Below are 26,217 nucleotides of genomic sequence, written 5' to 3'. Positions count from 1 at the left end.
GAATTGTAATTAATTTGTTAGATTTTCTCGAAATGTCCTTCGTGAATGCATATTTATTATACTGTATAAAGCACTGTGGCATAAATACCAGATAAAAATTGTTTTTATTGTTGTTTTGGATAGAACGTATTCAGATTGTAATTAAAACTAAAACAAATTTCATTCCGTTAATTGTATTTCCAAGATTGTGAGACTAAATACCAATATATAACGCAGACCATTCTTTGCAAGTTATTATATTGTCACTCGCTCGATTTTATTCGAATGGATTTTATTGTTTTGTAGGTGTAAAACATCGGGACTATCGCGATTCCCGCTGTTACTCCATTGCTCTCGGATGGCTCTCGTTCCCTTCGTGCTGAGCATGATAATGACTATAAATGTCAATTTTGTGTGTCTTGTAAATATGGATCATACGAAATATTTTATGTAAAAGGACGGGACTTGCCTTACGCCAAATTTATGGTCCGTAATGCTATAATATTTTTACAGTTTTCTGTTCGAGTTAAATATATTTAACATTTTTTTTTGGTAAGGTAATAAGGTAAGATGAATCCATATTGTAAATACACGTATATTTGATAATTTAAGGATTGAATATTTTCTTAAAAATATTTTGAAGTATAAGACAAAATCGTGTTTGTAATTATTTGAAATAACTATAAATATTATGCAGACGAAACTAAATAATACTTGTACAATAATAAAAAATATATATGTATACAGGCTGTTACAAATTCGCTTCTCACTACAGGGATCTCGGAAACGGTAAGAGGTACGAAGTAGCTTAAATGGGGACAAAGTTGCGTAACATTATGCCTCTAAAAAATCAAGGCTAACATGATTAGTTTTCGAAATATTTGAAAAAAAAACGAAATTTTGGAAATCCGTTTTTGTTTCATTTCAGCCTTGTTTGAGGCGATTTTGAAAAAAGAACACTTTCTCATGGCCACGTTTTACCCTCTATCGAATGGCATAATCAATTTTTATATGTAACGTTTCGTCTCTCCTGGACCATCATCAACTTAATTTTTTTAAATACGACCCTAGAAATTTTATTAGATTTTTTGCAAGCCTTCATGGTCCCCAATACTGTACTGCCTCAGCCCGAACCAGATTCAGACGTTTTGTATCGAAAAATTCATCTTCAGTGTATTCGTTCCAAATTTATCTAAATTTTTTATTTAGATTTCTTTGTTTATTGAATTATCGTACACTGTAAATGTCGTTACACCCTGTGAAATACATCTAGTTATTTAAACTATTACCACCACGCGTTACAATAAAACGTTTATTATTATTAACTATTACCATCACTTGGTCATACATAACTCAATAAGTTGTTGTGTCAAAATTAAAACATTATTACAATTTTAATTTTATTATGACAAATTAATTCTTAAAAATGCATATGAACAACCAAAACGCCAACTGAATATTATTCTTTAAAAAATTTTAGTAAATGTTCAAAAACATTTTCGTTTTGGCAAAGGTTGAAAATGAAGATCAGCGAAATATTATCGGATTTTATTATACATGGAGAATGGAGTTACAATTCTACACTAAAAGAAATATCTCCAGATATGTCAGATGTATATGTATGAATATAGTGAAAAAATAGATCGGAATTTGTTTGAATTTTGAGCATTCGAGAAGCCTAGAAATAACTATGGACACGGAAATAAAACTAAATTTTTTATTTTAATGCGTGATGGTAATAGTTTAAATACCAGATTGATTTCACAGTGTCTAACGACACTTACAGTGAACTATAATTCAATAAACAAAGAAATCTAAATAAAAAATTTAGATAAATTTGGAACGAATACACTGAAGATGAATTTTTCGAGACAAAACGTCTGAATCTGGCTCGGACTGAGGCAATACAGTATTGGGGATCATGAAGGCTTGCAAAAAATGTAATAAAATTTCTAGGGTCGTATTTAAATAAATGAAGTTGATGATGGTTCTGGAGAGACGAAACGTTACATATAAAAATTGATTATGCTATTCGATAGAGGGTAGAAAGTTGCCATGAGATAGTGTTCTTCTTTTTTCAATATCACCTCAAACAAGGATGAATTGAAACACAAACGGATTTCCAAAATTAGCCCTCATTTAAGCTACTTCGTACCTCTTACCGTTTTCGAGATCCCTGTAGTGAGAAGCGAATTTGTAACAGCCTGTATATTTAAGAAAGCTTCAATCGAGACAAAATTTAATTTAAGCAGAGTCTTTTATTGTCCTGTAACCTATTTTCAAATAAAGAAACGAAAATATTTTTCTTTTTAGCCTTTGACCTTAAATATACAAGAAGTGATGTTACTTATTTTACACAGTATATTCTTTTTTTCCTTATAGTACTCACTTTTACTTTTTTTTTATATTTTGCAACGATTGGGTAAAAATGTCTTTTAAAATTTACTATTAGTACATGATTTCATATTTCATCCAATTTTCAGTATATCTAGATACTTTTTCAGTCTTCAATTTGAACACTGTTTCTAAATGTATTCTAGGTACTTTAATTAACAACTTATCCAAAAAATTGGGAATAGATGCGTCATAAAAAATGGACCCAATACCGTAAAAAATTTTTGTAAAATCCTTATAGTTTCCGAGAAAAAAAATATTGAAGTTGTTGTATTTACAACCCTCATATGGCTGTACTACTGTAGTCTCTAGCGACATTCGCGTTGTTCGCTATGCACAATGCGCTCTTTCTCCACGTGGCCCCAGACAATTCCGAATACTGAAATCCGATTTTTGCATTAACGTTTCTGCGATAGTGTTTATATTAGTATTTCGTGTCAAAAATCGCTTACGTGTATAGCAACTCGGAGTTGCTATATCGGATACCGTTTTAATTTATGGTGAAGTAAGACAACATTTGTGTTATGGTGAAGCAAGACAACAGACAAGAAACTGGGTAAGACGTGCCCAAATGTGTTTACACGTCGGTGAACAAAATTTTGAACAGTTGTTGTAACATCAGGTATGTCAAATTATTTTATTAATTAAAACCACAAATTAATTTTATTAATTAATAATAACAATAGCTGCAAAAACAGTTCAATTTAATGATATAAAAAAGGTGTTATAAAATTTTATTTTTTTATTTCCTGAGGAAATAAATAATACTGCATACATTCTAGGTTTAACAATAATTTTAAAAATGACTGTTTTTTGCTTTCCTTGAAAAACACTTTCTTCTGGAATATCACTACTTGTTCCATAAAAGTATAGTAGGTAGGTACAAAGCAGCGCTATCATGTTCCAAAATATGCAACTGAATATATCAACTTTTTCTTCTTTTGCTGGATGTCAATTTACATATTAAACAAATTTCCACATGGCTCTCAAAAAAATTACTTATAAAAGCAGAATACAAACAATCAAAACAAAAACTAGCTGAATAAAATTGGGAGTATGCATGTAAGGGTCTTGGTCGTATTTGGTACAGATACATATATTATTAAACTTTTCGACATCCTAAAAATTCATTCCACAAGCAAATTGCTAGACAACTATCAGAAATGGTAATAAAAAGGCAAATATTCTAAATTTCATTCAAATTTAATTTATTTAACATTTTATGACATACCCCATTGTAACTCACAGGAAAGTAAAATACTTATTTTTCTTAATTTAACACTGTCAAACAGACATGCTTCTCTAGTAAAAAAAAGTAAACCTTCACCAGTTCGTCTTTTTTTTGGAAATGGAAGACTATCAGAAATAGAGTGGAATACACTTTGGAAGATCAACTAACAACACAACACAAGTCATTCTGTGTTGAAGATAATTGATTTTATAGCGTTCTCTATCCATACGCTTTTTATGATTATCATGTCTACGATTTTTGGATATCGTGTTAGGAAAACAGATATTTCAGAATGATGACGAGATTAAAGAAATTAAAGAATTGACGCTTAGCTGAATTCATAACGACAAAGACATTTTGGCATGTTTTTATACAAAAGTCAATAAGCGCGATGGTGCAATTATTAAGAAAGAAGGTGGTTGTAGAAAATTGACTATTTGTAACTCTAATTGAATGATGTATCTCAAAATATTAATTTTGGTGTTCATTGCTGTATGCACTCTCATATCTGTGATGCACTTCTAACCAATATCTATAAAAGTAAAGCAGTGGAAGCAATTTTGGATAAACCAGATATAAACTTGTTATAAAGATAGATAGACGTCATATGCACCTCGAAACCAGTTTTTAGATGGGTACCAACTTTACAGTTTATCTCAAGAATGATGCGCTTGTGTGTAAAGCTTTATACGATATCGGCAAAATCTCTGGTTAAAATTTTACCAACTATCATTTGTTTCTCAATTTTTTAAGTGCTGCGAAGTTTACCGAAGAAAAAAGCTTATCACTGAAAATGAAGTTGTTTCATGTTTAACGATAATAAACACCCACTTCCACAAGGATATATGTACTAACGGAACCAGCTGAACATCTTGTTTCTATTACTGGAAACCTTTGTGTTCGATGCAATAAAATTACACACATGGCTGCTTTCAAAGTAAAATACTACATATTTAATAAGATTAACACGTAGCTTTATCGGGGTATACGATTTTCACTCACCTACATGTTTTGTAAACGGCACGAGACATTTAAGGTCTTTTATATAGTCGTATAAAAATCAAATTTGTCGTAAATTGTGGATACAATAGCTGCGCGGTTGGAATAAAGAATGCCCTCATGCTGGGAGGTATCCGGGGTTTAATTTCGTCCATATTTTTATTTATAAAAAAGGTGGGCTGTTTTGACGTATATTGCGCTTAGATTTGATTGTTTATTGTTGGCTGGTATCATCGAAAATTACGGTATGTGTAGCATAAAGATGTAAACGCCGGCAACGGTTTGGATATGCTGAAGAATGTAATAGAATTTAATAAAATAATAATAATTTTTGTGGATATCCGCAACAGCTTAGTATAATTTCGTTATTGGTGCCAAAATAAAAAAAAACTACAAGTAATATATGAAATATTGAAAAAAATTAATAAATATTAATGAGAAAAACTATAAAAGATTTATAAAATGAACAAAAAATGCATAATTAGAATAGGATTAAAAATATTGAAATAGTAATAAATTACTCGACGATATAAAATGTCGATATAAATTGTCGATTATCATGTGAGCTATAAAACCTTATATTTACAGTTTTTGTAATTTAAATTTTTTATTGTATGTGATAAAGTAATATATGTAAAATGTATGTATACTCCAATAATTACCACCACTTCTGGTTTTCGTGACTGAAAAAACAGTTTTGTAAAGTATCATTACTACTATTAAAATTGCAACAAAGCTCAGTTCTCATAGTATACTTTTCTGTATTCTTCTTTACATATGGTATACACTGTAAATTGTATACACTAGGCAATATTAATATTCTGACTGCAATGACTGTTTGTTTGCAGTCAGCTTTATATTTAAGTCCGGCTATTATTACAATCACTTTTCATTGTACAGAGCCTTCATAAATGTTTACAAGCCACGTGAAAAGCAAGCTTAGGCAAACAGCATTATAGGGGTGGTATTGGTGACGAAAATTCCCTAAATTTTGGCGCCACCAATATTAATGATTCGTTTACAATGAACCACGACAAACCGTTACGGCTACGCTCGACATAATGCGATATTACCAATCAGCTGGTAAAACAGAATGATGTGTTTTAATGTAATCTCGATGATCTTATCGTTTTAATTTTACCGAAATTTTTTTTTTAACTGCCAATATGAAGGAAATAAAATTACTGATTCAAACAACATTACTAGTCACGTGGGTTGTAATCATTTATCAAAGCTCTGCAGAACAAATGCATTTACATGAAACGAGTATTTATACAGGGTAGCCCATCGAAAACATACCGCAAGGCATTACAGGGTAGTAAAGAACTTTTCGGCAAAATCCAAAAACAGGTCAAATTTGTTTCTGCGGGGGACAATTTTTTGCTCAAAAAGCATACCAAAATCTTCAATCCCCTAAGTGGGGGTGATATCCCCTAAATTTTTTCAAATGGGAATGGGGGTCAAGTGGGGGGTCATTAGAAAGGGCTTTTAATTCTCTATACATCGATTCTTACTTTTTGAAAATCGATTCATTATTTTAGAAAATATGCAGCTTTGAAAATACGAACAATATTTTTGACGAGAAATGCGAAAATCGATTTAATTTTACTTCAAAACTTACGGTATTAGTCAAGTAAATGCTGAAAATGTTGTCCGCCAACTTGCATACAATGATACAGGTTGTCTTCAAACCGTTGTCGAACATTCTGGAGCACTTGCGGTGTTACTTCGCGACATACATTAATGATTCGTCCTCGCAGATCTTCCAAGGTATCAGGTGGAGTGCTGTAAACTTTGCTTTTAATGTGCCCCCAGAGAAAGAAATCTAAAGGATTTAAGTCGGGTGACCGAGGGGGCCACTCAATTGCACCTCTTCGTCCTATCCAGCGTCCTGGAAACGTCTCATTTAGGTAATTGCGCACATTGAGCGAGTAATGTGGAGGAGCTCCGTCTTGCTGGAAAATCAGTTCGTGTTCATTGTAAGCAGGGTCGTCCTCTATGATATTTGTTAGAGCTGGGTCGATGACATTTTGTAGTAAATCCAAGTACATATCGCCTGTCAAATTTCCAGGAAGGAAAAAAGGACCTACAATGGAATTTCCAAAAATACCTGCCCATACATTCAACTTCTGGGGGTGTTGGGAGTGTGTCTCATGGAAAATCCTTGGATTGGTATCAGCCCAGTAACGACAATTATGGCGATTCACTAAACCATTCAAGAAGAACGTACACTCGTCCGAAAAACACACATTAAAGAGGAAATTATCGTTTATCGCTCGTTCAGTCATTATTTCGCAAAATTGCAAACGACGATCAAAATCGTCTTCATTTAGCTCTTGCACTAGCCGAATCTTATAAGGATGGAATTTGTATTTTTTTAATATTCGTTGGACACTTGTACGACTCACTCCTGTCGCAGTAGCCAATTGCATTGTACTCAGCGTACTATCCATTGCCACTTGCCCCAATACCGCTATTTCCGTAGGTTCATTTAGTACCGGATTTTCAACCTGCCTCTTTTTGTTATGAACGGAGCCAGTTTCGCGAAATTTGGCCACCAATTCGCGAACAATTTTTCCAGACGCATGTTTCTCAGGATGCCGTTGGTTGAACAGTTCGGCGACCCGATTTCCGCATTCATTGTTTTTGAAAAAAAGCTCAATAATTTCTACTCTTTCTGGAATTGAGTACACCATAATTAATCAATTTAAAAGACTCGGCAGTATTGGTACTCTTCAACTACAAGTCACAAGACAGTTATCTAGCAACTTCTTGTGGCCTATCTAAATACGAAACAAAAAGCGGACAATTTTTTGCTCACCAAAATCAGGCTAAAGAATTCGCAAATCAGAAAAAAAAACAGCGAATTCTTTTGAAGGAATTTACCAAGCTAATACCGTAAGTTTTGAAGTAAAATTAAATCGATTTTCGCATTTCTCGTCAAAAATATTGTTGGTATTTTCAAAGCTGCATATTTTCTAAAATAATACGTCGATTTTCAAAAAGTAAGAATCGATGTATAGAGAATTAAAAGCCCTTTCTAATGACTCCCCACTTGACCCCCATTCCCATTTAAAAAAATTTAGGGGATGGCACCCCACTTGAAGAGTTTGCTATGCTTTTTGCGCCAAAAGTTGTCCCCCTCAGAAGCAAACTTTACCTGTTTTTGGATTTTGCTGAAAAGTTTATTACTACCCTGTAATGCCTTGCGGTACGTTTTCGATGGGCTACCCTGTATATATAATCAGTAAAAAATGTATTCGAAATTTTTTTTAGATGCGGGGATTCCTCCAAAAAATCGAAATGTTGGCCGGGTTCTGCAAGTCGCAAAAGTTTGAAGACCGCTGATAAAGAGTAGAAGTATTTCAAAGTTTGTTGTGACACTTGAATTTTTAGATATTTTCTTAGATGTGAGTAAGGTTGGGAGCTTACACAATAAGACACACCTAGTCAGTTATGAGTTTACTACAAATCTGAATCTTGAATTTCTCTACAGCTGTTTTTATAAAGTTTTATCTTTTGTGAAATAAGCATTAAAATCTACACAGCATCATACATAAAAGTAATTTACATAACATGAAGATAAAAAATGAATGATGTCATCTGGACACCAACATAACTATTCCCGCCGAAATGGTTTCATCGTCTCCGGGCGATGGTTTTTGGAAGGCGACGTTCATTGGTCCTTCTTTTGAAGGTTGCTGGAATAGGTTGAGACATCGGTGTCAGTATTTGGTATGAACAGCAACGGTGATGACTTCCAAGCATATTATTATGATGATGATGAAGAAAAGCCAAAGGTTAATTGAAGTTATGGAATCAGCAGGTTCCGCACTGAATCGGTCCATTTTGTCTTCTTCAGCTAATTTCGATAAAGAGTGAATGTGGTCTAAGTCGATTTCCTTCAGATTTAGGGGTATGACTTTGTTAATCGTGATATTCCATAATTGAGGAATTTCGATCTTAGGTAAGTACTTGAATTGAATTTTCAAAAAAACTTTTGAAAACTTTGTCTTATCCTAGTGATCAATCAGATCAGTTTCCTAAATACTAATGTGCTATCACATCGTGTTCGTCCGTTTTTGTTTTAACCTAATGATCAGTCAGAACACTAATGGTCAATTAGACCGATTTTCTTTCTTTTTTTCTAAAAGCTAGTACTCAATCAGACCGTGATATGTCAATCGGGCAAGCGAGACTGTATCAACAGGATAAGTGACAGAAGATGAGTACTTACTGTGTTGCGTTCTCGCGAGGTAGACTGGAGGTCTGCGGCTGCGAACACGTTGCTAATCGGGTACTATAGTTACTTTGCGACAAACACTCTTCCTCCTAGCTCTTCGACGCACCAGTGATGTTGACGCGGTCACTGAATTTCTCTACAGCTGTTTTTAAAATAAGTTTTATCTTTTGTGAAATAAGCATTACAATCTTTATAACATCATAGCATTACAAAAACGTAATTTAATATGAAAATAGAAAATTGAATAAGATCATCTGAACACCAGTATAACTTATATATGTAATCAGTGTGATAATTCCATGATAATTTAGGCCTAAATGTACTGATAAACTGATTGTGAGTCAAAATTTGGAACACTTTTAGCTTCTCTTAGGTTAAATATTAGGGTCCAAACTTTTTAGTTGAAATTGAATAATTAAAAATGAATTCTTCATACAATGCGGTAAATCGTTGACGTAAATTAAGAAGAGAACCGAGCCAAGAACTGATCTTTGTGGTACTCTTGTATTAACACTAAGACATGTTGAAGTAATATTATTAATGATGACATATTGTTTATTGTTCAGATACGAATATATAAGACCAATATTGAGCTTTGAAATCATAATAAGCTAATTTATCAATGAGAATTGAATGAGGACATAGTCAAATGTTTTTCTAACATCATGGAACTGAAAATCTCTATATTCTTTTTGCTCAAAATCTGTATTAATCTCTGATATCAATTTGTCTAATTCTAAAGTGGTTGAGATATATTTCTAAAGTCGTATTGATTAGAATTAATAGATTTTTTTATCAAGGTTTGTTTTTAGAAGATTTTCAAAAATGTTTAATGTAAGTTTATAGTTTGAGGGAACATTATCTTGGAAATTGGTACATCTTTAGATATCTTTAAGCTCTCTGGAAATATACTTCGAAAGTTGCTAATACTTATTAGAGCTGTAAGAAGCATCACTAAACGAAAACCAAACTGTCGCGATGCTGTACAGATTCTTGGAAGTGTATAATTAAATTTTTTGAATTTCCTTAATTTAAAGTGATTATTGAATGAACGAATATGAATCATTCAATACATATACAGCGTGTTCACTGATTACTGCCCAATGAAGTCTTTCAGTAATTTTTTAACAACATACAAACTTTTGCTTATCAAAGTAAGTGCGTTATCATAAATAAATTTAGATTTTGGTTTTCAGAAAACGTGAAATATGGGAACAGTAAAGTGGCTACATCGGGACTTTGTCTTGACTAACGTACAGGTCCATATTTTTCCATCTATTGGTTGTCGAAAGTATAATGTAAGCAAATTCAAATGACAACAATAATTGTGTCTCCTGAAAATTTTGTTTTTGCCTTTTCCATTCATTTTTCATTTGTAACTGGTTATATCATAATGTTGACTTCTGTCAACAGTCTATCTGAAAATTTTTGTACATTATAACAAATTGATAGCGGTTTAAAATATAGTGAGTTTTTTTAATTTTGACTTGAAAAAATCTATTGAAAATTACTTTAATTAGTTAAATTAATTAAAATTATTACTCAAATAATATGATTCAAACATAGGATTTTTTAAATGGAATTTCCTGTTACTTTTATACAGAGTGTTCCTAAATAAGTGTCAAAACGGAAAACTGTAAATTTCTCTTGAAAAAAGAAACATTATTTTCCTCTTCCAGTCTAATGAATTCGAGAAGGGTGCGAAAAAGTAGCTATTAATAGTGGTAATTTGTGTAAAAAAACTCAGTCCTGTAGTTCAAATGGTTCCTAAGATATTGGCAAAAAAACTAAAAAAAAATTAAAGTTTTGGCACCGTGTATCTCTAAAACGAAAGCCTGGAGAGAAAAATGGAAGAGGAGAATAATATTTCTTTTTTCAAGAGGAATTTACAGTTTTCCGTTGCGACACTTATTTAGGAACACCCTGTATATTCAGTTACTTTGTTACAATTGCAATATTGTAAAATTTTCATCAGTAGTGATTGCCTACCAATTAATATCGTTTTGACATATTAATAGTATATCATTTTGGCTGTATCTTTCTTATTGCCAGAGATAGGCGCATAAAAATGTACCTATATCACTGTAATCCTAAGAGTGTATTCGAATAAAATATGTAGGCTACTACCTTTAAAAAATAATATCTTTGGGTTATATTTTCCAACGTGCTGTTCAGTTCAAAAAGAAATTTCGTGTTTAATTCCTGAGTATGGTATTATTATTTTTTTCTTAAAATCGAGTTGCCTTTTAAAACTGCTTTCAAATGTTGCTAATAAACAAAAATTAGTTTATATTGAAACAAATATTCCCTGTATTCAATGCTGTGATGAATGTTAATGCATAATTAAATTATAGAAGTGTACTGTGGTACAACTAGATAAAATCTGTATACAAATGTTGCTGATTGTCTATGCAAATATTAGTTGCATTTCCAAGGTTGTTAAATTATAATGATTAATGGAAATAATTAGAGGTAATAATATACAACGGATGCATTCTACAATGTATGAAAATTATGAGTTAGACACACATCAATTATAAATTCTATTTATAAAGCGAAAGGATATTATACATACATTTTTGTATACTCATATAACATGCAGTTTTATTATACAAAATTTTAATTTCTTCGAAAAGGGTTAATTATATCAAAGCAAAGGTAGAGTGCCTTTTTTAAAGAGGAATGACCAAAATATTTAAAAAAGCAGTTTTCAGCTTTATAAAATGACACCTGTCAAAATTTTGGCCCAACAAGTGTGGTGGCAAGTCCGTTCATGACTTCCCTGACTGTGTAAAACATATACTACTATAGTATGGTTTTATGAGCCTTTATGGCCTACATAAAATATTAAAATATCATTAAATTATACAAGTTGGTTCAAAAGTTAGAGCCGAAAAGGTAAACCGTTGGGTACCCCTAACTAGGGTTATTTTGACCTCCCCTATACACTCTCGAGAATATGCCATATACAGGGTGGGGCGCGTATAATCTATAAACATTAAACTTCAGCTTCCTAACGATATAGAAAGATCACTTCTCACTTTTTGGGGAATTTTTTAATGCAAAAGTACAAATTCAGAAAAATAAATATTTTAAAAAAAATTGATAAAATGTTGAAATTGATCCCAACTGGCGCGGATACAGGCATGGCACCGACACACGAATTTAGACGAATATTTCCAGATATTCCCCTAATTGTGTCAGCAGCTTCAAGTATACGGTTTCGCAATTCTTCCACTGTAGTAATTGAAGTATTGTAAACTAATGACTTCAAGTGACTCCAAAGATAAAAGTCCCTTGGAGTTAGATCGGGTGATCGAGGTGGCCACGGCACAGGACCAAAGCGTCCAATCCATCGTTGAGAAAAAATTTCATTCAAAAGTGTCGTTACTTCTCGAGTACTGTGTGGAGCCCCATCTTGAAGATAAAACATGCGTGGCCGAACTTGTAATGCCACATCGTCCAATAATTCAGGCAACCGGTTCCTCAAAAAGTCAGCATATGTTGGTCTATTTAGTCGACCTTCAAACAAACAGGAACCCACAAGTACATCGCCTATTATGCCAGCCCAAACATTTACCGAGAGCCTATGTTGAAAATGAGTTTCTCTAATCGCGTGAGGATTTTCATCGGCCCATATGTGCATATTATGGAAATTTACTTCATCATGGGTAAATGTCGTCTCATCTGTTACACAAACATAAGCAGGAAAGTCCACTTCATTGACACATTGCCATAAAAACCATCTGCAAAAATGCATTCGTTGATCACAATCCGGGGGTAAAGTATGTTGAACTGGTTGCAGATGATACGGGTGCAACAGCTGGCGCCTTAAGATGCGATGTACGGTACGAGATGAGGTTTCTACTTGCTGTGCAAGTCGTCGAGTACTAATTGTGGGGTCTTCGTCAAGATTTTTCAACACTGCATCTTCAACATTAAGGTTCACTGGCTGACCACGGTCCTTCTCCACTTCCCGTATCTCGCAGCCGCTGAACGCACTGTAGGATTATATTTGCACATGGGGGGTGACGTTGTGGTCATCGTTCCCGGTACAAACTAGTCGCCGCGAGCGCATTTTCTCAGGCTGCACCATACACTAACACCATATCGACACGTTCGGAAATAGTAAATGCATTGTTTTCTCGGTCCATGTAAAACTAGTTTATGTACAGACTAAAAAATTAAGCAAAGTAAGAAATAAGAATCTCGTTTTTAATGTAATCGGCACGCTATTCTTATTTTTTACTTCTTTATAAAAATTACACTGTCGCTATCGTGGAATTACAAAATAAAAACTTTTGACTGGAATCTTTTACATTTTAACACTGATGGGTCAATGGACGATGCTTAATATTTAATAATCATGTGAATAATGAATTCAATACAAATACAAAATCAGTTGACTGCTCAAATTTTTTGACAAGGTAACCTAACCTTTTTCAGTATTACTAGATTATACCGACTTAAATTATAAGGTTGCATCTCGGGTCGCATAAAAACATTTCCAAAGTTTTTAATAAATAACACAGGGTCGAACTTCATTTTCGTTGAATAAATGAACTTTAATTTACAAACAAAAAAACGCGAAAATAGAACTTTTTCGTATAAGAGTTTTCTGTTACAAATATCATCAGGAAGCTGTAGTTTAATTTTTATAGATTATACACGCCACACCCTGTATTTACCAGACACCCTGTATAAATAATTACAATGTTTTGAACCTGTCACTTGTCTACATTATATTTAAATTCTCCTTTTAAAATGAATATGACAATTTTAAAATTCATTATTTCATTATTAGTGATGTACGTCATTGCCCGTTTAAAATTAATATTTAGATATAAGTACATTGAAAGGCCTAATAAGCCTATATTCTAATCTAAGTCCTACCGGTTGATTCCTTCTATATAAAATCATACGCTTACCAAGTACCGCTACTGGTCGTACCTTCATAACTTTGTTGTAACAATATATTTCTTTACATTAAATTTCTTATAACATCTCAATTAATCATATAAAAATTTTCGCTATCATGCCTTTTCAAGCCATGCTGGTAGCATGCGGGCCGAAGAACAAAATATAATATCCGATAAAAATAATTACCATAACCGAGAAAACAAAATGAATGGCAGTTGTTTTGTGTGCTGCAATTGACGGTAATTGGTTCATTAACATTTTACCTCAGTTATCCTCATGATAATTAATATTTTCTAAATAACAGCAGCAGCAGTAGTCTCGACATCGAGGGCTGCCAATGATGGTAATATTTCCTGTTTGCTTGGAATAATTATTTAGTTATTATTTTTTTGGAAGAAATTACTTGCAAATATGTGGGTTAAAACAATCGAGATAATTGTTTGTGACATTGTGCCGCTAACAAAACTGTATGTACTTTCTGAAAAAATATCTGTCTGTAATTTCATTAAAGTAATAAAATAATACAGTACATCAAAAAGAAGAACAAATGAAACATTTATAATTTTTAATCAGTGGCTGCTATTGACTTTCATACCAGGGAGCGGAAAAATTTAGGTATAAAGTAGTGAAAAAAAATCAAATACTCGTATAATTGGGAAATTTTATTTTAAAGACTATTGAAATATAGGGAAAATGAACTCAACATTATTTTTTATAGTGAAAGCTCATTCTTCTGCTTTTGTCCGAAATAAACTTCTCAATTACTTTTTAATTAAAGTTTAGTATTCCTAAGTGCTACAATCAATTTAAAGTATTATAATTTAAAAAAACACACAAGAAAAAGTATGTAAGTAACAAAATGTTACACCACACCTGAACAGATTACGTTTATTAAGAAAAAAAAGCGATGAATAGATACTATTTGGTTACGGTCGAACTAAACAGAGCCCAAACTGGATAGTAAATATGCGCTACTCCCACTCCGTCTTTCACTGTTGCGTGGCGATAACCATGACCACCACTGTAAACACCTTACAGGTGAAGGAGCGAGCTACGCGGAGCCCACGCATTCAGAGTTTTTCAAACGAATTTTGCAAAGTCAAGTTAAATAACTGCACATTACAAATTTTACATTTCCCTTTTAATGTGTTTCATAAGGCTATTTAATTATGCAGATAACATTTTAAACTAATTTTTTTTTTACATTTTAGAGGAAGCGCCGCCCCCGAGCCCCTCCGCATCAGCCGCGGTTGATCTTCTTCGATGGAATTGAGAGCATAATTGATATAAATAGAATTTTTTTAATTTGGCGGTGTGGCGTGATCTATTCTGTTGTCGACCATTCCGGCCAAGTTTGTGCATGTCTTAAGTCGTCTGGCCGGTATTTAAATTTGTTATTTGTTAATATCCATGATATTTCGGCGCTTAGCTTGACGTTCTCCTCCTTTGTTTGCATGTATGATTCGTTCCAAATTCCAGACAGTTTTAGGCTCTCGTCTCTATTAAAATTAATTTATTTTTTCTTGATTTCTCACTTCTCTGCAGAGTCCTTACTAAAATCTCTTCCTTTCTCACTTTAGAGTTCTGGTAGTACTTATTGAGTGCACTGTATACACTGTGTCTAAGTACCTATTCTCTACAACCGATTGATTTATCTCCGTAGCTTGATTTGAGGATTCTTTGTAGGTACACGGAATTCTGTATACACTAGTACTCCAAGTACATCACTCTTGCAGCTCGTCTTAAGGAAGGCTGCTGTATTTTCTTAAGAGGTCGTCTAAGTTGTAGTCAGATATTTCTTCGTTTCCTTGTTATCAGATACCCTAAAGATGGCTTGATCAATATTTCTGTTAGTTTCTATGTCCCTTTCCTCCAAGAGGTGATGTGGTTTATGCCCGTACTTATAGTCGATACTTCAGTCGAACTCAGACTTGAGCACGACCCTTGACTATATACACTATACAGGGTGTAACTAAATAAGTGTAAAACATTTAAGGGGGTGATTCCTCATCGAAAAAAAGTTAGGATCTTTCATATAAAGAAACTTCATTGGAGCATCCCTTGTTAAGATACAGCCCCTTAAAGGGGGTACATAAAATTTGTTTAACAATTTTTTTCACAAGCACTAAACAAGTTACAATATTGAAATTAACCTGACATTTTCTACTACCAAAAAGACACTTAGCCAGTAATTTATTTGGTTTACCCCATGGTTGTAAGGGGTGGAAAACGCAACCCCTAAAATTTATTTCCAACGTAATTTTTTGTCTTATTATTTTTTTACCATTTAAAAATTTATTTCCGATAGCCTGTTTCATTCTAAAAAAAAATGTCTCTTGAATTTTTTGCCCAAATTAAACCAGTTCGCAGCAAAAAATTATTTTACGAACAACTACAGAGATACATCGTCATAAATGCGGACTGGATTTACTGTTATTTTGTAGTTACTACCTGCATTAAATGATTAAAGGGGAATAATCAAAACTAATTTAATAATAACAAAACATACAACATGTAGAAATCATAGTAAATGTTCAATATGTCTACCTTCAGACATTACGCATGCGTCTAGACGTCGGCGCATTGAGCCACGTATTCGCTCAAATATTCCTGGAGTCTCTCTAATTACCCTGCACGCATCGATAATGCGGTTTCTTAAGTCCTCTACATCGCGAACAGGAGTACGATAAACCAAATGCTGCAAATGGCCCCAAGTAGACAAATCCAGAGGATTGAGATCCGGGGATCGAGCGGGCCAATTCTGTGGTCCTCCTCGACCTATCCACTGATTTGCATATGTTTCAGTTAAATGCTGACGTGCTACTTGACTAAAATGGGCGGGAGCCCCATCATGCATAAAAACCATATCCCTTCTGACGCCCAAAGGAACTTCCTCCAGCAGTACGGGGGGATGCACTTTTCTTAAAAATTGAACGTATGCCTCACCATTTAATCGAGGAGGTAGAAAATGAGGCCCAATTAAATAATCCCCAATAACTCCGACCCACACCTTAAGAGAAAACTGTTCTTGATGGTTAGTTTCGACAATAGCGTGATGGTTTTCATCAGCCCATATGTGGTAATTATGAAAATTAATAATCTTGTCCCGAGAAAAACTACATTCGTCTGTGAATTCGATCGTCTTCAGAAAGTCACGATTTCTTCTAATCATTTCCAGCATCCAATTGCAAAATTCAAGACGGTTCGGAAAGTCTCGCGGTAACAGTGCCTGTACTCGTTGCAGATGGTAAGGGTATAAGAGATGTTCCTTTAAAATTCGAAATACCGTCATATGATCAACATTTAGCTGGAAAGCAATCTTTCTAGTACTGGTAGTAGGTTGTTCTTCTATCAAATTAAGTACTGCTGCCTCAAGCTGTGGTGTTCTTACTTCTCGATGGCGACCACAATCCTGCGTTCTTTTGTTGAATGAACCATATTCACGTAATCGTTGATGAAGTCAGACAAATATTCTATGTGAAGGATGCTGCCGTTGAGGATACATTTCAGCATATCTTGTAGAAGCTTCTAACCCATTCCCCTGCGACAGACCGTAAACGTAATGCATATCAGCCATTTCCTCATTTGTGTATGCCATTTTAATAACAAGTGAATTATTAAAGTAACAAATTAAGAACAGAACAATACACAATTAGTATTACTTCAATTTCAAAAATTTACAAACTGACAGCTTGATTCCAATTTAATTGTCAGTATCGCTAATGGCGGCCTACTAGATAAATTAGTTTCGTATTTTCGTTTTATGGCGATATGTATCTTGTTCGTAAAATAATTTTTTGCTGCGAACTGGTTTAATTTGGGCAAAAAATTCAAGAGACATTTTTTTTTAGAATGAAACAGGCTATCGGAAATAATTTTTTAAATGGTAAAAAAATAATAAGACAAAAAATTACGTTGGAAATAAATTTTAGGGGTTGCGTTTTCCAACCCCTTACACCATGGGGTAAACCAAATAAATTACTGGCTAAGTGTCTTTTTGGTAGTAGAAAATGTCAGGTTAATTTCAATATTGTAACTTGTTTAGTGCTTGTGAAAAAAATTGTTAAACAAATTTTATGTTACCCCCTTTAAGGGGCTGTATCTTAACAAGGGATGCTCCAATGAAGTTTCTTTATATGAAAGATCCTATCTTTTTTTCGATGATATCCTATCTTTTTTTCGATGATATATATTTTCGATAAAAGGTTCGATTGTACTTTCCGAAAAATAAACAATCACCTTTAGAGAGTGATAACTCGGTTATTATTACATCTACGGTAATCAACAAATAATAAATCAATTCGTTATTTCAAAAGCTTTATTTTTGCTATATATGGATTTTTCGATAAAACGCAAGGTTTTCGAGTTATTTATAAAAAATTGTTGAAAAACGCACTTTTTAGATGAAAAATCAACATTTTCAATCGCAAATAACTCGGAAAATATTAATTTTTGAAAAAAATGTTATAGAACAATTAAAATGGGTGCCTTCATTGCCACCCCCGGGGTGGCATTCATCCCCAGGGTGAAAGCACACATCGGCACTATGTAACTTTTGTTTCTTGAGCAATTTTCTACTTACTGTTAAAATTTCACGTCAATCAGCGCATGTGTCAAGAATTCGGACCTAAAAACCGTCATATACCTACTAAGCTAATTCTTTTCTTCTGCTACAAGTCTTCAAGTGTTCAACAACTTTTCCGTTTTGAAAAAATAACCATTTGTTTCATAAAATTTTACTCTAACCAAAACTTTGAACTAAAAGATGCTAAGTGGTCTGGTAAAGGATGACAGGAGCACATACAGGCTGTCTTATAAAAAACGCCCCAAGCTGTAACTCTGTTAATAATAATTGTTCTATTTAAAAAACAAAAGAGTGTTGTTAATGGCTTGACAAATATTACAATCGAGCACAGATCTTAATTTTTTTTTTGCCATCATCAGAACGTTAGGCGATTTTCAATTGTTTTTTCTTAAATGTGAATTTATTATTATTTTTTTGCTTGTTCGATATAATATTTTTTTGCAGTCAACGATATATCACAACTTGATATTTGTTAAATATTTTATGAAAAAAATATTTTTTAACAAAATTTATTAGAGAAATGCCATGTCTAAAGTAACAACAACAACAAAGCAAAACAAATAGATACCAGATCAACAACAAAACAAAAATGTAACAATAAAAAAACTTATAAAAAGTGTTCGAACTGTCTTCCATTTTGTTGAATACATAATTGACATCTTCTGGCTACTTCATACGTAGCATTTGATATTAAGTTTGGAGGTATTTCACGGCAAACGTTCTCTCTTAAAATATCTACATTTTCCGGATGTCTCAAAAATACTTGATCTTTAAGATATCTCCAAAACCAAAAATCTGCGGGGGTGAGGTCAGAAGAACGGGCGGACCATCGGACAGGACTAGCCAAACCACCTTTCATCAAAATTAACATTTAACCAATTAGTGTTTCTTCTAGCATTATGCTGGGTAAGACAATCTTGTTGAAAATAAATCCTATACACTTCTGCAAGCGGTAAGGTATCCAAAAAGTTTGCAAGATTTTCTGACAAGAGTCTATGATATTTGTCCTGAGTTAGAGTTCTATCGATGAAAAATGGTCAAATTAATCGATTACCTAGAATGCCGCACCAAACATTGACACTGAATCTCCGTTGGTAATTGGTTTCAACAGTTATTCTGGGATTTTCTTGACTCCAATATCGACGGTTATTTCGGTTAAAATGCCATTATTACTAAATATAATTTTTCTCCAAAATCCTGCGTCTTGTAACATATTTAAATAAATATGGCAAAATTGCTCCCTTCGGACACGATCGTTATCTTCTAACACTCGCACTTTCTGTGGTATGTATGATTTAAATTTGTGTTTTTTTTTAAGATTTTGTGTATTGTGTCTTTTGAAGAATTAATATTACTTGCAATTTCTCGAGTAGAAGCTTGTGTATTTTCCTCAATACTAAGCAAAACGTCTAATTCTACAGGACCATTAAAAATGCGTTGCGAATTTTTAGGTTTTTTAAAAGCACCATACTACTATATAGTCTGAGATTGTCTTCAAGTCTTTTAAATTTTCGTCGCTGTGGAATATCCCTGTTTGGAAACCCATTTGCATACAGACGTTCTGCTTAGGCACTATTTTATTACATTGAAAGTATACTTGTAACATATCGGTCAGTTCATTGGTGTATATATTTTTTAAGTTACAATAATTTCTTTGTAATTAATAACCACTTGACAATATACTGATACGTATTTTGCCTAGTAAATGACATGTATGTGACATTTATCATTTATCATTTTTATCAGAAGTTGCCGTGAATTTTGTAAAAAAATATTTTTTTTCATAAAATAATTAACAAATATCAAGTTGTAATATATCGTTGACTGCAGAAAAAAATACTATCGAAGAGGCCAAAAAATAATAATAACTTGACATTTAAGAAAAAACAATTGAAAATCGCCTAACGTTCTGATGATGACAAAAAAATTAAAATCAGTGCTCGATTGTAGTATTTGTCAAGCCATTAACAACAGTCTTTATTTTTTTTAAATAGAACAATTATTAACAGAGTTACAGCTTGGGTCGTTTTTTATAAGACATCCTGTATTTCTTTTTAAATATTATTCTTCTGATGATAAAAAGTATCCCTACGTTTTTTGGTGCACCATGTACCAATACAAATTAATTCTAGAAACAAAAATAAACCAAACCTAATCCTTTTATAAAGGACCTTACCATTATATCTGCTATCATTATTTTTCTTCTGAATATCACTGGTCAATTCCAAAGAGTCTCGTCAATATCGCGCCGTGTAAGAAACCAGACCCATTCGTTTCTCATTACCTTCTCAGGGATGGACAAAGTATCGCCATTAGGGTTTTTTTTCTCCGGACATAAAGGCCAATTACAATAATATTATTAACTGCTAGTAATTAATAATCAGTGATAGAATTTAAGCCATCAGCCGCTTATACGAGGAACGTTCAGGTGTTATTTTTTACACTACATTAAACTGATTTACGAGCTGTCTGCGGCTAGTCAGTCAATAATTCAACTTCAAGTGACCACAGAAGCCGTACCTACGTATCCCCTCATGCGCCTCCAGTCAGAGGTTAATTAACGAAACCAACAAATTTAATATATAATGCCCGTAAAGGAGGTGGCGGTGTCGCCCAAGAGATGTTTTTACATTTATGAAAAGTGACTTCTGCTACTCTCTAGATTAGGTACCACTGAGGTGTTTTGATAATAAGTTCGAAGGTAAATGCTTATGGAAAATAAAGGATGGTCTCTTGATCACAAATCTAATATTATTCTTCCTTCGGAAGCTTGAATGAATAACGTTTATTTAAAAATATGTGCTAACGCTAGTAAAAAAAGTTTTTACAAAAAAATAATACAGAGCCTTCATCATTGTTTACAATTCACATGACCTCCGAGCTTAGGCAACCTACATTGCAGGACAGGTACTAAATCTTAGAGTTACTAATATTAATGATTCGTTTACAATTAACAATGATAAACTGTCACGTCTACACTCGAGATAATGCGATCGCTGATTGGCTGAATGGAATCTTGTGAAAAATTATACCAATCACAGCCGATGAAACAGAATGTTGTGTTTTAATGTAATTTTGATCTTACTGTTTTAATAATTTTTAATTTTACCGAAATTTAATTGCCAACATGAGGGAAATAAAATTACGGCTCCAAACAAAATTACTGGGCACGTGGCTTGCAATCAGTTATGAAGGTTCTGTACTTTCTACATTGGTGCGTTCTTAACTCGTTTCTGGGATACAGGTGTTAAAGTAGAAAGAAACTCAAAAAAATATAAGAAAAATGTACACTCTGTATCTCAGAAACGAAATAAGAACAGGCTCAAGTCGATAAGAACTCTTTTGGATGATAAATCTGCCCTTGAGCGATGATAAATTTTTTAAGCACTATACACTGAAAGAAATGCGTTTTATTCTTTATTAGAATTCTATATGCCATTATAAGACCATTGTATACTATATGTGACAGTTAAACAGGTGAATATTGGATATAAAACGCGTACTGCTAGCACAGTTGCATAGTGACTATAAACCGTATTCTCTATTAAATTATTGTATAACTAGTATACAACAATTTTTAATCCCCTTTACGAAATAATAGCAATAACTGTTATTAAAGTGTTCCATATCATTATTAGAACATCTAGTACTGGTTATAAGTTTTATAATAATAAATGTATTAAACTGTTGTATACTCTGTATGAGTTAAAAACATATGTCATTAAGTTTTCAGAAATTTTATTGGATAACTGTAATTACAAGCTAAGGTTCTAATGTAAACATACATAAAACATACTTTTAAGCATTAAAAATGATGACAAATCGCTCCCAAAACTGTCCAGTTTATTTTCTTAGCAACGATGCACCCGTATTTTCTTGTATTACATGAGAATTTGCACTATAACTCTTCCACCTTAAGAATGAAGCATCCCCAGAAAGGTTGAGCTTCTTTCCATATAATTTTATTTCCTCTGGTTGATTGACTTTATACCCATGCTCTTCTTTGTCACCGTTAACCTTCTGTTCCTCCATCTTATGTAAAACTTAACATCAGCGATTTCTAATAGGACCTACAAAATAATAATTTTTAAGATTTAGACAAGATTTACATTTGAAAAAACAAAACAATTACAAGCCATAAAACAGTTAGATACTTACATAATAATTTTCCATTTCACACAACGCGATATGATCATGTATCCCACAAAACATGTGCATATACTGTCCATTTTCATCAAACTAGACGTGTGTAAGTCGATGCACAGCGGACTGTCGGAAATTTTACGATTGTTGTATTTTCTCTTCTTGAGTAAAGATAATAAAGACGTTGTGGTTTTGTGTGTTTATTTTGACAATGATTGAACATGTATGGACAATAAAAGTGGACTGTATAAGATAGTTGAGTACCGTTCTGCTTCATGCATAGCATGCTACTGAAATCTTAGAAGGGATGAGCTCGTGCGGCGAACCCTAAATCAGCGGCTGGAATAGCCAGGTTTCTTATTGAGTCGGCGCACTTCGCTCTCGGGTCTGACATATGATTATTATTACAAGACTATGAATATAACTTAACAACGATCATAACCGATTATGCACCGAGAGGTGACGATCACTTAACCATTATAAGATGCGTTTTACACGTTAAAAACGGAAACATATTCAGTATAAGAACGAATAATTCTGTTAATACAATTGTTATATACAAATTCGGATACTGGTCTTTATACAACAAATCTTCCCTACTATACAATTGGAATATAAAGTCTATAACACCTAATAATGTATAAGTAATTCATTATAACCTTTATTTCATAGATGCATAAGGTGTATTAAGCACCTTCCAGTTAAACTGATTGAATAATGAGTATGGAGATGATTGCTTTTTTTAATAAAAGTTGTATATTGGTTATAAAAGTTTTAATATGCGCTATACACATTATTCTAGATAAACAGTTTAATAAGCCCATTTCTTTCAGTGTAGATATACACAAATAGAGGGTGTTTCCGTTTTAATGATCAGAACTTCATTAGCGTCATTTTATGTAAAATATTCTCAATGAACATACTTATCAAACCTCTTCATTTTCGAGATATATTGAATTTCTGAAAAAAAAAATTGTTATTTGTTTTCAGCTTGACGGTCGTCAGGCTCATTACGAACAAATAGTTCGATAGAATAGTTCTTGGTTTTTTGCTGGTGGTTTTATAAAAAATGCATTTTATTCTACCCCAATTGGCAATAAAGAATAATTAATTGGAAGAATAGAAATCGCCTGTAATGAAATATGACGAAATCAATTATTAATACATAGTTTGGCAGTAATTTATATAAGTATCTATTTATTTATTCCTTTATTTATTTTTGCCGACAATTAGCTTCAAATACCAGTTTTTACCTAAAAGTAATCCGAAATGAGGAACAAAAAATTCTGATAAAAAGTCTACTTTTATCTCTCAACACGATAATAACGTTAATAACTTTACAGGATGAGCTCGAAGAAAAAATATATAAACTTGTGCCATTTTTACAAGATTTATCTAGATCACCAATTCGTGGACACTCTGTATGTACACACATATTTTTGAGCTCACGATACCTATAATGAGCTAAAGCCCTCCATCATAAATTTAAATTTAGAACTGTAGGTACATTTATGGGATTATGTGAATCACCAATTATTAGCTGGCGGTGATTTGAGATTTTCTGACAGGCGTCAGTCATTTGTCTATACAAAGGGACGATCCGACACAATTACACTAATTTGAGCTACGTTATTTATCAGTCGGTAATGAAGTAGACTAACTAGTCAAGACAGCATCCTTTGCAGTTTATTACATTTGATTGTTTGTTAAAGCACGACCTATACAGGTCTTTGTTTGAATTAAGTTAAATAGTATCTCCTACTAGTCATGCCCATATTTGGTAACTAATTTTTACGCACTAAACAAGATTCCATCTCATAACATGTATATTTCAATATTAGTAACTCTTATTTATTCATGAGACAATAAGTTAGTTTCTAAATATAATGAAAAACGGAAGTACAAAAATGTATCCTAAGTTTATTTTCTCAAATTCCGTAGTGAAAACTGACTTTTTTACATTGAAAGAAATGGGCTTATGAAACTGTTTATCTAGAATAATGTGTATAAAGCATATTAAAACTTTTATAACCAATATACAACTTTTATTAAAAAAAAAGCAATCATCTCTATACTCATTATTCAATGAGTTTAACTGGAAGGTGCTTAATACACCTTATGCATCTATGAAATAAAGGTTATAATGAATTACTTATACTTTATTAGGTGTTATAGACTTTATATTCCAATTGTATAGTAGGGATTGTTGTATAAAGACCAGTATCCGAATTTGTATATAACAATTGTATTAACAGAATTATTCGTTCTTATACTGAATATGTTTCCGTTTTTAACGTGTAAAACGCATCTTATAATGGTTAAGTGATCGTCACCTCTCGGTGCATAATCGGTTATGATCGTTGTTAAGTTATATTCATAGTCTTGTAATAATAATCATATGTCAGACCCGAGAGCGAAGTGCGCCAATAAGAAACCTGGCTATTCCAGCTGCTGATTTAGGGTTCGCCGCACGAGCTCATCCCTTCTCCTTTCTAAGATTTCAGTAGCATACCATGCATGAAGCAGAACGGTACTCAACTATCTTATACAGTCCACTTTTATTGTCCATAGATCTTCAATCATTGTCAAAATAAACACACAAAACCACAACGTACTCAAGAAGAGAAAATACAACAATCGTACAATTTCCGACAGTCCGCTGAGCATCGCCTTACACACGTCTAGTTTGATGAAAATGGACAGTATGTGCACATGTTTTGTGGGATACATGATCATATCGCGTTGTGTGAAATGGAAAATTATAATGTAAGTATCTAACTGTTTTATGGCTTGTAATTGTTTTGTTTTTTTAAAATGTAAATCTTATCTAAATCTTAAAAATTATTATTTTGTAGGTCCTATTAGAAATCGCTGATGTTATGTTTTATGGAACATGGAGGAACAGAAGGTTAATGGTGACAAAGAAGAGCATGGGTATAAAGTCAATCAACCAGAGGAAATAAAATTAGATGGAAAGAAGCTCAACCTTTCAGGGGATGCTTCATTCTTAAGGTGGAAGAGTTATAGTGCAAATTCTCATGTAATACAAGAAAATACGGGTGCATCGTTGCTAGGAAAATAAACTGGACAGTTTTGGGAGCGATTTGTCATCATTTTTAATGCTTAAAAGTATGTTTACACTAGAACCTTAGCTTGTAACTACAGTTATCCAATAAAATTTCTGAAAACTTAATGTCATATGTTTTTTTAACTCATACAGAGTATACAACAGTTTAATACATTTATTATTATAAAAATTATAACCAGTAGTAGATGTTCTAATAACGATATGGAACACTTTAATAACAGTTATTGCTTTTATTTCGTAAAGGGTATAAAAAACGTTGTATACTAGTTATACAATAATTTAATAAAGAATGAGGTTTATAGTCACTATACAACTGTGACTATAAACATACGCGTATTATATCCAATATTCACCTGTTTAACTGTCACATATAGTATACAATGGTCTTATAATGGCATATAGAATTCTAATAAAGAATAAAACGCATTTCTTTCAGTGTGGTCTTAATTTTTGGTTGTGTATGACAGATACATATTAAGTACTGTCATTTAATTAGGTAGTCATTTTTTATTACAATACCTTTCTAATTTTGCAAAATGAAGTATAAATATTGCATTAGCATTATAATGTAGTTATTTGGATTTGACTACCTAACAATTTTCGAAACGTCAGGATTTTATTTTTGTATACTTGAT

The sequence above is a fragment of the Anoplophora glabripennis genome, unplaced genomic scaffold, assembly GCF_000390285.2.
Source record: "Anoplophora glabripennis isolate ALB-LARVAE unplaced genomic scaffold, Agla_2.0 scaffold335, whole genome shotgun sequence".
In the NCBI taxonomy this organism is placed as follows: domain Eukaryota; kingdom Metazoa; phylum Arthropoda; class Insecta; order Coleoptera; family Cerambycidae; genus Anoplophora; species Anoplophora glabripennis.
This window is presented reverse-complemented; position numbering follows the sequence as displayed.